The sequence below is a fragment of the Eubalaena glacialis genome, chromosome 5, assembly GCF_028564815.1.
Source record: "Eubalaena glacialis isolate mEubGla1 chromosome 5, mEubGla1.1.hap2.+ XY, whole genome shotgun sequence".
Taxonomy (NCBI): domain Eukaryota; kingdom Metazoa; phylum Chordata; class Mammalia; order Artiodactyla; family Balaenidae; genus Eubalaena; species Eubalaena glacialis.
Window position 1 is genome coordinate 112235114 of NC_083720.1, and position 14920 is coordinate 112250033.

Below are 14920 nucleotides of genomic sequence, written 5' to 3' on the forward strand. Positions count from 1 at the left end.
ACAAAGGCCACAATGGAGAGCCTCGAATGGCTCCACAAAGCCTCCCTGTGTGGGGCTAACAGGTTTCCTCAGCGAGCAGATTCTCCGCTTGCCTGGGGGAGGGGCCTCCCGGCGGGTGATGGATGAAGGGACATTCATCTTACCTGGAAGATGAAGGGGACCATGGAGACCAGACGGGGAGGAGGCCGGCTCCCCATTATCCTCCGAGACCCGGCCTTCGCTCCCGCCCCCTATCTGCCAGTCGTCCCGCTTGCTGGTGACTTCTGTTCATTTCACAAACGATTTCGAATCACATTATAGTCCCGGCAAAGAGAAGAAAACTCCATTTCCCACAAAAGAATCGAAAGAGGAAAGGGGGAGAGGCAGTGGATGAGGAAATTTTAAGACATTCATTTCCCCAGTCTTACCCCAAAATTTAAAGAAAAGTGCAATTAGTGGGTAGCTTAAACTAATGAAACTCCTCCGCACACAGGCGCTTGTTAGCGTCCGGCCAGCACACCAGCTCTGCGGCTGGACGGGAACTCTGGGCAGTCTCTGGATATTTTTACAAGTCTGATCCAGACCTTGCTGTACACCGTAACTGCAGTTACGTCGACTGCAGACGTAAGTTTCAGGCTTCACCTTCCGGCCAGAGACGTCCGACTCTTAGGCGCTGCACGCGCTGGTCTGGTCCAGTTCTGGGAAAGCACGGATATCGGGGCCTCCAGGGTCAAGAGCCAAACGGCCCGGGGAGATCAAAGGGGACTTGGTAATTAGCGATTTCCGTCCCTAGTGGTCACTAACCCGGCTTATAACGCTACGACCGTCTGCACCCGGCGAATTTGCGGGAGACAAAAGCATGGAGAACTGCCTCAAGGCTCCACAGAGAACTCTTTTAGAGCAAAAAAATATTAAGGAGAAATCACCTATAGACCCTCCTCAATGGCCGCATCCCCACGGCGTTTTGTGAGAGGCAGGCAGCGCCAAGCTGATTTGCATTTGATTTTTCTTTCTTTCCCGGTGAGGTTAATTTTTGGGAGTCACTTAAAGAAAAAAGGAGATGAGATTAACATGAGGCATGCATCCGAGTGCCTTGCTCAAGATGTAGGAATTCTGCTGTCTTGGGAAATGAATGGTGGTGGGGAGTGCCCATAGTTTCTTTCTTGAAGGATATTTTGCCTGAATGTTATGCCGTTAAATAAATTAATTTTTCTCATTGAAATTGTCCTAAAGCTTCCCTCTTTGCTTGCCTGCTGGAAATTCGGCTTTGAGGACCCCGAAGGAGACAGTGGAAGGTCTTCATTTGTCCATTTCTGAAGTCTCCTCAGACTTATTAAGCTGGGAGGGGTTAGTGAGGATTAGGCTGCTTTTCAACTGAGAAAATGCAGCGTCAAAAGAGCTCTTGTTGGCTGAACTGATTGCCCTCCCCTATTCAGCAATCGTTGAAAACTTCCCTTGCAACTACTCAACGTTCTCAGAGTTGCATATAAGTATGTCTGTGAGCTGTCACTTTTTGATGGCTCCCTAGAGGCACTCTTCATAAAAATATGTATATACACTAATAGGCTCACATTCCCACTAATACTTTCCTGCCTGAATCAATTTGAGCCAAACTAAGGGAAGACAATTGCTATTAGAAGGAAAGGCCCAAGAGAAATCTAACATCAGAACTTTCTCCTTCCTAAATCAGAAGGGGTCATTTATTCGTAGAGGGGAGATTCTGGCTTGGTAGAGAGACCCCTAGTTCCCCAGTTGTACGAAAGGCAGCTACATTCAACAAGTTTCGATGTGCAAATGCCTTAAATGCACTCAACTGGGTTGCTGGGTCTGGCCGGGGGATTGTGAAAGAGCCGTGGCCGTCCTGGTCAACACGTGGACATCAATGCACTGTGGACTCTCTCCTCGACCACCCCTTCCTGCCCTCCCACGGAAAGTCGCAAGACAGCCACAGCATCTGCTCAGGCCCAGGTCCATGTCTCCCAGTGGTGAAGGCCAAGATACCACTGGGTTTCTGCACAGAGGAGCCTGGAATCAGGGCTCACAGTGCCCACCTAACTTTCAGGCTTCATCTTCCCGCCATGGATCCCATTGAAGGTCCCAGGAGATAGAGCTCCTGTTCTCAGGGACAAGGGGTGGCGGAGTCCTGCAGAAGCCAGGTAGGCTAAGGGATTTCCTACCTAAAGACTTTTTACCTCTGGAGACCCTCTTCCTCAGAAGTCTTTGGAGTGGAGAATAGGATCACAGTATCATGTGCTTCCTATGTGCTAGGCACTGAACTAACAAGCATTTTCTCACTTAGTCCTCATAACCCTATGAGGTGTCCTCTCCATTTTACACAGGAAGAAATTGGGGTTATAGCTCAGTCTCTGTCACTGTGTTAGTGTGGATCAAGACTGAACCACAGGTTCTTTGCTCCCAGGTCCACCACCACTGGGGAAGGTCTGACCTCCCATCAGTTCATCCACCTGTCATCCATTCACTTACTGAGTGCCTGCTATATGCCTGGCACTGTGCCCAGTCCTGGAAACTCAATGAAAATCCCAACCCTAAACTTAGATCCCACAGCTTTTCTTTTTAATTTGGACTTCATTTCCCTGCTTCTCTAGTACCACGGATTCCAATTTTTGACATCAGTTATTTTATTGCCATACAGAAAGATCTGGTTACGGTGCTGGTTAATAGTATACCCTCACCAGGCAGGCCCCAGCACTGGAGTGGCCAGTAGTCCTATGCCCTCCTTAGAAACAGAAATAGGAGCGGGGTAGTTGTTGGGTATCTTGCCCAAGGACACCGAGTCAGAGCAGAACCTAAGTGCAGTGTCCTAGACTTCTTACCTCTTAGAACTTCTTTCCCCTAAACCTGATAAATCTGGCTTTCTAAACCTCCTGTTTTTGAATTATCATCCTTCAGGATTATTTTGTTGTTTTTCTTAGATTTTTTTAGATTATTACATCATTGGACACATAAATAATGATGGTCTTAACACGTTTTTCTTCTGAACTAGCTGCCCATCTACTTTCAGTTCCTTTACATATGCTTAGCTCTGGCCCCATGGACACAAACAGGCCTTAACTAGCTGACTCTAAGGAGACAGGGAGAGCAAAGGCTTTTGTGAACTTCCCTCTGGAGGCAGAGGAAAAAGGGCAGACACCTTTTCATGGAGCCTCGGAACCCAGGGCTTCCTGGAGTGTTTTCTGGCAGGATTCCATTACCTCCTGGGAGGAAGATTCCCCAGCTTCCTTCCTGGCTGGCTAGCACCTTATTATGAAGGCCTCAATCCTGCCTAGAGTCTTTAGAAAGATTAAAGGCAGCAGCTCCACCCAGACAGGATTTAGTTGTTTTGTTGTTGTTGTTTGGGAAACCATAAAATAAGAACACTGAACACAACAAGGAATTGACAGTTGATGTTGTGGAGAATCACGCCCCTGTAGATGAACACAGTTTACTATGAAGTAATCACAGGTGGGGGAGGCTGCGATGTGGGGGAAGGGGGCAGAAACCCCGAGCCTCAGGCCTGTGCCACCCTTTCCACCCGCGTGAACTCTGACAAGTCGTTTGCCACCCACAGGCCTCAACTTCATCGCTCTAAAATGGCAGTGATATTTAGGAGGGCAGTTTTGAGGATCAAGCAGAACCACACATATTGCAGCATTGTATGAAGGTTCATACCGTGAAGTCCCATCTCTAATATCATCTGTATTATCCACCAGTGAAGCAGAGTAAGGCAGAGGTGCTTTTCCCTTTCTGCCTGGACAGCACAGTCATCCAAGAATGCAGAGTAGACAAAGGACATGCTTTTCCTCACAGGCCCCTTCCGATGTCTCAGCACAGAGCCACAAGGGTGAGCGGAAAGTAGGCACATAAGTGTTTGGAGCTCTGCTCCTCCCACTGCTCACTGCCAAGGAAGTCCTCTATAATTCATAAAAACAAAGATAAAAACCCGCCATTTGTTCGAAAGTGCATCTCACAGGATACAAAAAACCCCCAAAGGTCCATTTTAGAAATGGACATAATACCAAAGAATGACTAAAATATCTGAGATGCCCATGACATGTAAAGCACATTTCACTTGAAAATACAAATAATAAATGGCAAGCAATGTTACTTCCTAATAACTTGGAGCAGAAAGCAACTATCTTAAAAATTCATCTTTTTTTCCTTTTGATTCTAATTTACCATTATGAGGCAATAGTAAATACGAATATTGGGGGACCCAGGTTTGTTAACAAAAGCAAATGTGACAATTAATAACCTTTGGCTACATATTCAAAAGACAATTACCACACCACTGTATTCATATAGGAACTGTACGGAGAAATCAGGTACTGTTACGCTTCAAACAGAAAAACACTGGAGATTACCAGTAATGCTAAGTACCAGGAACGGTGATGAATGCCATGTTATTATTTATATTTCAAAAATCCTTTCTAAATACATAGACACCCTAAGGGTAAAATGGCAGGTAACTGAATACAGAACTTTCTTAACATCAGTCTTACCTTTTGCTACTCATATCTGATGGTTTGTGAGGTCACTGAGACTCGTGAGGCCTCATCTGTGAAGTGTGCTGAGCTGGATTAGAATGAGATGCTCTCTAAACCCCTACAGTGTGAATGGTCCCTGGACCTATGAAAATCAAATTACTCAGGCCCTTCAGAGAGTCTTAGCTGTTGTCCTTGGTGAATTTTCACAAGGAGTAATTAACAGAAAAAGAAGATAAATCACTGTCTACTAATTAGAAAATCTAAATAGTGTTCACAATAACTGCTTTAAAAAGTGCAATGCCTCACTGAATTAAAAAAATAAATAAATAAGAAAGAAATCACTCATACTCCAGTGAAGCAGTAATTACACAAGGAGGAGAGAAGAGACTGAGCAGGGGTTTGGCAGCGGTTAATGCTGGAAATCAATGACTCTTTTGATAACATCTGTTCAATCGTACAGAAATTTTAAATAATGTAAACACACTGTTTCATCAATATTTTGTAGCAATATATACCATTGATTTTTGAAATGAATGTCTTTAATTTCTAAAGTTAATTTGAAGGGAAGTGAGTGTACCGTTCTGGTATTTTTGTAATTACATTTACTCTTATCCACCCCATGCTAAAAGAAAATTCAATGTAGTTCAGCTAAAGCTGATTCATACCTAAACAGCTCAAGCAGTTATAAAAAAGGGAAACTGGATTTTAAATTGTCTCGTACTTCTTAACTGGGAGAACTCCAAGTGGGCAGCTCTCTCATGAAGAACCAGGCTGCCTGTGTTCTCCAGTGTAGGCACAAAACTTTGTGCTTGAATTAAGTTCACTTATTTTTACCCTGGTTACCCTCTAAAATGACTTACCTTTATGTTGGATTACATAAAGTTACTTTCATTTTATTTACACCCAGACTTCACCTGTAAAGAATGTGAGCAGAATGGAAATTGGATCACACAGAATTAATACAGAAAATAAATTCAATAACTTTTTTCCTTAAAGATGAATTAAAAATCTATGAAATTGTTTTCATCCACATAGGAGTTTAAATCAGAAATCACTGTAATTTTAATGTTCAACTGGTTTAACTTTCAAAAAGAATAAACCAGGATATCCGTCCTTTGGTCATAATTATTTCACATTTTAACACGTGTCTCGCACTTTCTCTTTTCCCATCTTCATTCTTTTACCTCTCTTATTTAGTTCCTGAAGGGATGGTTCTGATATTTTTTCGTGGCATCCTCTAAGGGCACTATTCCCACTGGAGGACAGATGGCATCCAGAAAATCAGGGTCCTAAGTGTGTTCTGGAACCTGGGAATGCAGGCTCGCAGCTAGCACAAAAGTGGGCTCAGGGCCCTTAGATCACTCGCCTCATCCTCTAGGGACCTGCCTCCCATAGAACAGTAAGTAACCAAACCAACCAGGCAAGAACCTCCAGTGCCAGGCCGGACTCAGCAACAGGGAAGCCACTGGAGGGCGACCCTGGCGCTGGGCCCAGAGGTTTAGCCAGACTTAGACACCTCAGCATCAGTATTAGATTTCCTACACTCAGTCCTATATCACCAAGAATATTGTCACAACTTACTTTGTGATTCTAAGTATATTGGTTAAACTTTTCATGCCCTGGTCCACTCATCTACAGAAGCGGTTACTGGCGATGATGACTCTCCTGAACTTTCTGGAATTCAAAGTAGCGATAGCTCTAGACAGTCCTGCACACCTCACCACCAAGTCAAGTATAAGATGACAAAATCTAAACTCTGTTTCCTTAGACTACGGTTCCTCCTGCATTTGTGTTTCCTTTTGTTGAAAGGGAGCAGATTTTCTTATATGTCTTTTATGGCTATACCATTTGCTTTTCAAATAACAATTTCTGGTTTTTGTCCTTTTAAAAAAAAATAAAGTGAGGCCTCCAATGTAGAATATCTAGCAGAGGTTTATTCTTTTTTCAGAATACCAAATTGAGGAAGAATAACTACAAAAAGAGTGATTATTGATATTGTAAAAAAGATGTATTGCCAAGGAGCTATTTTAATAAATGTACTTGACCAAAAATGTGACTTTTTAAAACTCATTTCAGGGGCTGCTCTGGTGGCGCAGTGGTTGAGAATCCGCCTGCCAATGCAGAGGACACGAGTTCGTTCCCTGGTGCGGGGAGATCCCACATGCCACAGAGCAACAAAGCCCGTGTGCCACAACTACTGAGCCCACGTGCCTAGAGCCTGTGCTCCACAACGAGAGAAGCCACCGCAATGAGAAACCGGCGCACTGCAACGAAGAGTAGTCCCCGCTCGCCGCAGCTAGAGAAAGCCCGCGCACAGCAACAAAAACCCAACACAGCCAAAAATAAATTAAATAAATAAATAAATAAATAAATAAATAAATAAATAAATAAATAAAATTCATTTCAGCAATATTATCTAGAAATGTATCATTCTTGATTAAAACAGTATTCATAAATGTTCCAAGTTCATGGTGGGCATTCAATAAAAACTCCTACTTACAATTTTATCTTAACCATTGTATTTAAATTTTTAATTATAAGTTACTCATATTTGGATTAGTTAAGAATCTTAAATCTATTGGCTAATATTTCAAAATTATTCCCGTGTTTAAGATTGTATTGCCTTGGGTAAAGGGTCATCTTTTTGAGTGACCTTCAAAGTCCCTTTGATTCTAAACTTCCACACTTCTTTGAGAAAAACGAAAGTAGTACATTTTAGTATTTTCCCGCTAGCCAAATGTCAAATTTATAAAGCAAGTCATAATGATAATAAAATATTAGCATAATTTACATTTTATTTAACTATTTTAAAATTACAGATTATATATCGAAAAATTATTTATATCAGTAAAATATTCCCAAATAGCCAAATAGATTAGATGAAGTGTGCTGAGTCATAATATCTGTGTATTCCTGAAGTCACATACATTTGTTCCTCCCAAATAAGTAAAAACCAAGGGGTAGGCTGAGTCAGCACACTACGAGTAGAAACGGTCCGGGGCAGTTGTTAAGAATGTCTACTCTGTAGCCAAGTCACCTGAGTTCAAATCCTGGCTCTTTTACTTAGCTCTGTGACCTTGGGTAATTTACTTAACCCCTCTGGTCTCAGTTATCTGCCCTTTAAAATGAGTATGATGATAAATATGATGCCTACCTCACAAGGTTGTTGTAAGGATTAAAGAATGAACATGCATATATTATTTAAGAGCAATACTTAGTTCTCATTCAAGAAATGATGGCTACATAATAGTTTTCATTCTGGAACACATTTAGCAATCTGCGGATTATCCATAGCTCTCATGTAAATTTGCAAGAGGCGGCAAAGATCCATACAGTAGTAGGAAGTTCTGTGAATGGGGATGGCAGAATTCTAATCTCTAATCTACCTCCATATGGACTTGTTGAATATTTCGTCTCAGGTTTTGTGTGGGCTCAGAAATACAACAGTGAATGAGGTGCAGTCTCCTCCCTAATGGAACATAGAACCTGGCCAGGAGGAGACGGGCCTAAATAAACTTCCATAATTCAGTGTGATGTGCTGAAACGGGAGCATGCACTACAGGTGCTGGGAAATGGATGAAGGAGCAATTCATTCTAACTGGGGCAGGGAAAGTGGGAGCTGGGATAACACCGAAGTTGTACCGTGAGGAGTTAGAGTTTGTTAGGCACACACAGTAGAGGTAAGTTAATGCCAAACGGCCAAGCAGGCTAAGGAAACATGAATAAAGGCAAGATGTTTTAAAAGTGTTTGGTATGTTTTACAAAGAGCAATAATGCAGCTCAACCAGAATATAAGGTGTATGCTTCTCTAGGAGCAGAGGCTAGAGCCCCACCCCGGAGGTTTGAGGGGGCCGTGGAGGCCCCCTAGACCACGCCAGGAGCTCAGACTTTATTCTGCAGGCAGTAGGGAGCTGTGAGAGGCTTTCAAAAAGGGGAAAGAGAAGGTCTGGATTGGAGGGAGAAGGGAGAGAAGCTGGAATCAGAAGGCCATTTAGCAGTGCAGGGAAGAGAGCTAGAATAAGGGGAAGGAGCTAGAATAAGGAGCAGGATATGGAGAGGCAGGGGAAAAGTTGAAAGGTATTTGTGGAGATAGACTGACAAGGTTTGGTGACCATGATGTAGTGCTGGTGGCCAGAGTGCTCAGAGGAATACGGGGACCCAGGGGAGACTCTGAAGTTTCTTGCTGGAGCAAGTAGACAAGAGTGAAACCCTTCACGGAGAGGAAGAAGGGAGGAGCAGGAATAGGTTTGTGGGAGGAAGAAAATGAGTTCAGCTTGGGATCTGTTGTTTCCAGAGTCTACAGCTTTTCAATTGGGGACGTTCATAGGCAGATAAATGGTGAAGCAAGATCTCTGGAGAAGAGTCTAGCCAAGAGAAAGAGCTATGGGAGTCAGAAGCATGCAGGTGGCAGGTGAAGTCTTTGGAGGAGGGGGAGCTGCCAGGGGCGGCATTCGGCATGGGGGAGGGGTGTCCTGGACAGAGCTCTTCAGAAAGGGAAGGGGCACTGAGGAGTCGCCAAGGTGTCTGAAGCAGGAGGAGAGGCTGAAGAAAGTCGCGGAGGAGGGCGGGCTCAGAAGTGTCCAGGGCAGACAAGCTAGCAAGGGGGTCAAGGGGCCCCTGGATGAGGCAATAAGGAAGGCCCTAGTGCTGGGGAGGGGGCCAGACTAATGCGGGTGGACGCAGTAGGGTTAGGCAAGGGGGAGGGCCAGGCAAAAAAATGGAGATGATCATTTCCAAAAATTCTGCAGTGAAGAAAAGGAAAAAGGATCAAATGGAAGGTTTCTTGTTGTTTGTTTCTTTCTGTTTGTTTTAAGGGGGAACACATGAGGATATTTGTACATAAAAAGAAGGGAAATCAGGGGAGAGGAAAAATGTATAGCTGATGGAAGTCAGTCCCAGAGAAAGTGGGACTCGATGGGACCAAAGCTCCAGGTTGAGGACTTAGAGCTGTTGATGAGTAAGGACTGCTGTTCCCCTGAGTCAGGAGAGCAGGAAGCAGATAAGAAACGGAGCTTTGGAAACATCTGGAAGTGGAAGCAAAAAGACGGCATTGCCTTCACCCACTCACTCTAGTTTGTGCTGTAGACTCTGAAGAAGAAAACTCCCAAACCCAACCCGCTGGCAAAGTCTGCATACATGCCTTAAGATTTGATGCAACGAGGGAACTCATGCCAGTTGATGGGTGTATAATAAGTTGACACAGTGACAGCAGGCCATTTGCTTATGGCACAGATCTTAATGAAAAATGAAAGAGTTCTGAGTTCCATTCCTATTCAGAGCATTTGTTTACAGTACATTTTACAAGCATGTTCCCAGGAGCTTGATCTTTTTTCTCCCCATTTGTCAAGTAACACTAAGCTCTTCCTTAGTGATGTCAATCTCTAGTATTAAATTAGAGGAGTGGTGGGGTGCTGATGAGGGAATCCTAATCATGATGGACACTAAGGAAAATCAGACTCATCAGGATAATTCATTAAAATTCTTACTCACCTTTTTATTATGTCAAATCGCTTCAAAATTATCACCAAACTATTTACTACAAAACAGAAAATATTTATAGTTAAGTTAAAAGTGGTTTGTCCCCTGGACTAAAATGCAGAAATAGTTTTATGGCCAACCTTGAACTTAATTTGAGTTCAAGGTATTAGGTCAGTATACTATTAACCTTCAAACTCTTTCCTACTGAGAAGGATAAAATATTCAAATATTTTCTATTTTCTCAAAATCAGTGTGAGGATACTACGAATGTGTTAAAATTGTATAAGTAATTGATAGACTGCTTCTTTGAACCTGAACTTTCTCTGTACACTTATGCATGAAGATTATTTAGAATAGGTAATAAGATGTTTAAACAACAAGGAAGAGGAAGATACTCTTTAAACAAATCACAAGATTAGCCAAGCTTGGATTTGGGTATCAGAGAGAGATACACTAAAAGTGAACATATTATTAAACAAATCACAGTTTATTAAGGTTTTAAAGTATATGCTTTACAGAATAAAAGAACACCTTTATCAAATGCCTAGAGAATATATCTATCAGTCTTCTTGTCTGTCTCATATGTCAAACCTTTATTGTTTATAGTTCTGTGTTAAAAATCACCTACTCTCTTCTACTTTCTAGTGACCACATTATTAATGCTGGTATTCAATCCACCCAAGTGGGTGTTTACTTATAATGTGTATTTTCTACGTCCTTTTACCTTGGATTCAATTTTTCATTTGTACTAAGAAACAATAAGTTTCCCAATGCCAAAGCTCTTTATCTATCTACTAATGACTTTAAATCAGGAACACCTTTTATCTGGAAGTCCAGTACCATTTGTCCAAGTGCTTTGCCTTGTTGAACAAAACAAACAGAAATGTACTGAATGTTTAGAGGATTCTATTATAGTTACTAATTTTCATGTCACACATTTTAAAAAAGTGACCTCTAGTTAAACGATTTGGATAAATAAGATTTTATTTGATATAGTGACAATTAAGAAATTTTAAAAACACATACTAAGGGAACACAGTTACAAACAAAATATATTACTTGGTAGCTGAATTCTAGGTGAAGCACAAATAAAAAAAGTATGACAGCAGAACTACAGAGAAGCTGAACTGAGGATAATTTATGTAGTTCTGGCCTTTTAAATTTTGGATTGAATAAAATTATTTCTATGACTTCTTATGTATTTTAATTTGAGATATTGATTAAGTACATGATGTGGAAAGAAATATGAAAGAGATACAGAGGAGGATAAAGATCATTCAATTTTTAAAATTTCGTTTCAGGCCAGTTCTACTGAGAATATTTTTCCTATATTCGAAGCCTCAGAATCACTTTAGGAGCTATTTACAAAGCAGATTCCTGAGCCCCACATCAAGAGCTTCCAAGTGAGTGGGTCTGGGGTGGAGCTAGGAATCTTCATTCTAACAAGCACCCCAGGTGATTCTGAGGCAGGGAGTCCTCACACCTTGGGAATCACTGAAGCTTGATTTTCTTCCTTACAATTCTTCCAAACCTTGGGTCATCGCTGAAAGGTCATGGGGCCAGGTGAGGTTGACAGTAGAGTCCAAATGGTAAGGCACTCCCACACACATATGTGAGAACCTAAGAGATACACCCACTAAAAAGATATTGTAACAATGCATTTATTAAAAATTACACAGCCACCACCAGTTGTCAATAATAAGTAAGAAGATCTATCCATAGCAAAGTTACAAAATAATAGGCAAAATTTAAGGCTAAGTGATACACTGGACTGAGTTAAAGTTACGGACTTTTGTTCCTTCCTGGGATGACCCAGGCATATTTGAACCCAATGCCATAGTATCTGGCATCAGCTGATTCTGTGCCATGGTTATAAGATAACAATTTTCTTTACTTCAAATAATGGCTCTTCTTAACCTATAGAGTACTAAATACTCTTCAGTTTCAAGATTAAGTCATATATGAACTATTTTCTTAAACGTCGAGATATGCTAAGTTTTTTCTCTTGTTATATGGTCTTCAAATCCCCTAAAGCAACACTCACTAAAATGAAAACAATTATGTTTCACTAAGAAGTTATCCAAAAAAACTTCCCTCCTGTTTTATTCCTCATTCTGAACTGAGAGCTCTGTCGTATTAGTGTATATGTTTCATAGAATGTTGTTGATACAGGCTGGTGTCAACAACACATGGGAAAATACACAAAAGAGAAAGCGCTCACTGTTTAGATGCTTACCTGTGAGTCACTTCTCAGTGAGGCAGTGCCTCCACCACCAAGGCAATTTTTCAAAACAAAGTTTAATGCGTATGTTCCTGGCAATTCACATCTATGGAGTTAAAAAAAGAAAAGATGAATTATAACAAATTTTACCAAATACAAGAACTGCTGAAGGAATTATCCACCTCCCAAGGAAACCCTACAAGTCAGCCTTTGGATAACCATGAAGAATTAAGGTTGGAGACTTAAATGTAAATATGAATGTAAACAGATATTTTACTCAAGAATGCAATGAGTGAAACACTGAGGCTATTCACCCAGGATATTTTCATTCAAAAAAGAAAAGCACTTGGTAAATGGGAAGAGAAAGGCATTTTTTTCTTTTAATTTTTAATTTGTACCTAATTACAAACTTCTAGAACAGTTGCAAAAATATGAATTCCCTATATTTTTCACCCAGATTTTCTGAATCTTGCTTTATCCTTTCTTTTTCTTTCTTTCTGTACACACACACACACACATACACACACATTCATAAACAAATATGTACATTTTTTTCCTGAATTGTTTGAGAATAAGCTGTAAGTATGATGCCCCTTTACCCCTAAATCCTTCAATGTGTTTCCTGAAAGTAAAGACATTCTCTTATATATCACAGTAGAATTATCAAAATCAGAAAATTAACATTGCTACAATTATCTAAACTACAGATTTATTCAGAATTTGCCAATCGCCCCAGTAAAGTCTGTTACAGTGAAATAAAGTTCCAAATCATACATGCAGTCAACTCATGTTTGGTTGTCTTCTTTAATCTAGAACAGTTCCTCAGTCTCTTTCCTTCTCGACACTGACATTTTTAAGGAATACAGGCCTGCTATATCCATCAAATTGTATTTGATGTTTCCTCATGATTAGATTCAGGTTCTGCATTTTTGGCAGGAATGCACAAGAATGATGATGTTTTCCTTCTCATATCAGTATGCATGTGATGTTGATCTGTCCCATTACTAGTGAGAATGAAAAAAGCAGTGCCTGACATCTGGGAGCTGAGGATGCCACCAGCTAGGCCTTGGTGTTGCTAGGAGCTGGGCTGGCACTCATAGCTGGGCCTTGGTGTTCTATCGCACATAAACTATTTCCCAGAATGTCAATATTAGTCAAGGCCACTCTGTGACATTGTGACAAGGCCCTTCCATTATCATGCCTGAACACAGACAAAACAATGAATATTGTCATCATTATACAAATGGCCAAATATCTCTCTATCCTAGCTGATATGTGCACCTGTGATTTCTTTATCAATTATAGCTCTAGTTTCAGTCTAGTCTTCCTTCCTCCTGTATAAGATTTAATGAGATACCCAAGACAGAATTACCCCCGCTTCCTGACAGCTTCCAATCCGCAGGCACTTCCTTAACCCTTCTCCTAAGGGTTGACTTAACAAGCCCACATCCTGAGTCCTTATTCACACCCTCTTACTGAGAGGCCCCAGGGTTTCCCATGCGTGCATTTGCCCTCACTGCTTGTTCAATTACAGGAGTGTTCCTGGCAGTCTTAGACTGCAAGGCACAGACTCTAGTGATGATAACTTTGATCAAATGGTTAAGGGATGTCTGCCTGGTTTATCCATTGTAAGTTACTATTTTCCTTTTATAATTAACATGTATCTTATAGGGGGATAGTTTGAGACTATGTATATATCCTGGTAATAATATCCAACTTTCTTTCATAGTTTTTGCATCCACTGATGATTCTTGCCTGAATCAATTATCACTAAGGTGTTTGCCTGTGATATTGTGATTTATAACGTTATCCAACTCAGGTTTGGCTGCTCGCCACTTGAGAGACGAGTGTTGGTTGGGAAGGAAAAGTTACTTTATTCAGGAAGCCAGCAAGCTGGGGAGAAGGTGGACTAATGTCCACCAACTCCAAAGATTCTGCTTGAACATGAAAGTTTTTAAAGGGAGAATCATTTGAGGAAGGGGTCAGAGTTGTTACCTTCCACTGTGTGCAGACTTTCTTTGATTGGTTGGTGGTGAAAGGGCAGTGCTCCAGGAATCTTGTGCCCAGCCTGAAGTTACCATCCTCCACCTGGGTGGGGGCCTTAGTTCCTACAGAAGAACTCAAAGATATTATGTATATTCCTTGAGGAGGAACCAGGACCCTGCCCCAAGGCTGCACTATTGTTTCTTGACTGCTCCTCCTTTGTTTCTGCAATCTCTCCCTTCCCTGATAAGCAACTGTTTGAATCTGCCCTTTGGAACTCAGGGAAGGTCAAGGAGGTTGAATGAAGCCTATTTCCTACAAACAAGAAACAGAAGACACAGAAAGGATTTGTACCTGGGAGGGCCCCACAGGATCCTGCTCTGTTTCAGTAAGAAATGTATATTTGGTCTTCCTCTCCATTTCAGGCACAAAGCTTCTAAAACACTTGGAATTTCTTAAGAAGTGCTGAGAGGGATAAAGGTGTCTTTTGTTATGTTAATAAGGTGACTTTTGGAATGTTCCTAGATCGCCTAAAGATGGGGGTTGGTCACTAGAGGAAATAACCACATGATTAGAGAGTTGAAACTTTCAGTCCCATCTCCCTGACCTTCAGGGATTGGAGAGGGGTTGGTTGGACATGGAATCAACTGCCAAATGGCCAATGATTTAATCAACATGCCTATGTAATGAAGCCTCCTTAAAAACTCAAAAGGACAGGGTTCAAGAGAGCTTCCAGGTTGGTGAACACATGGAGATGTGGGGAGAATGGACACCT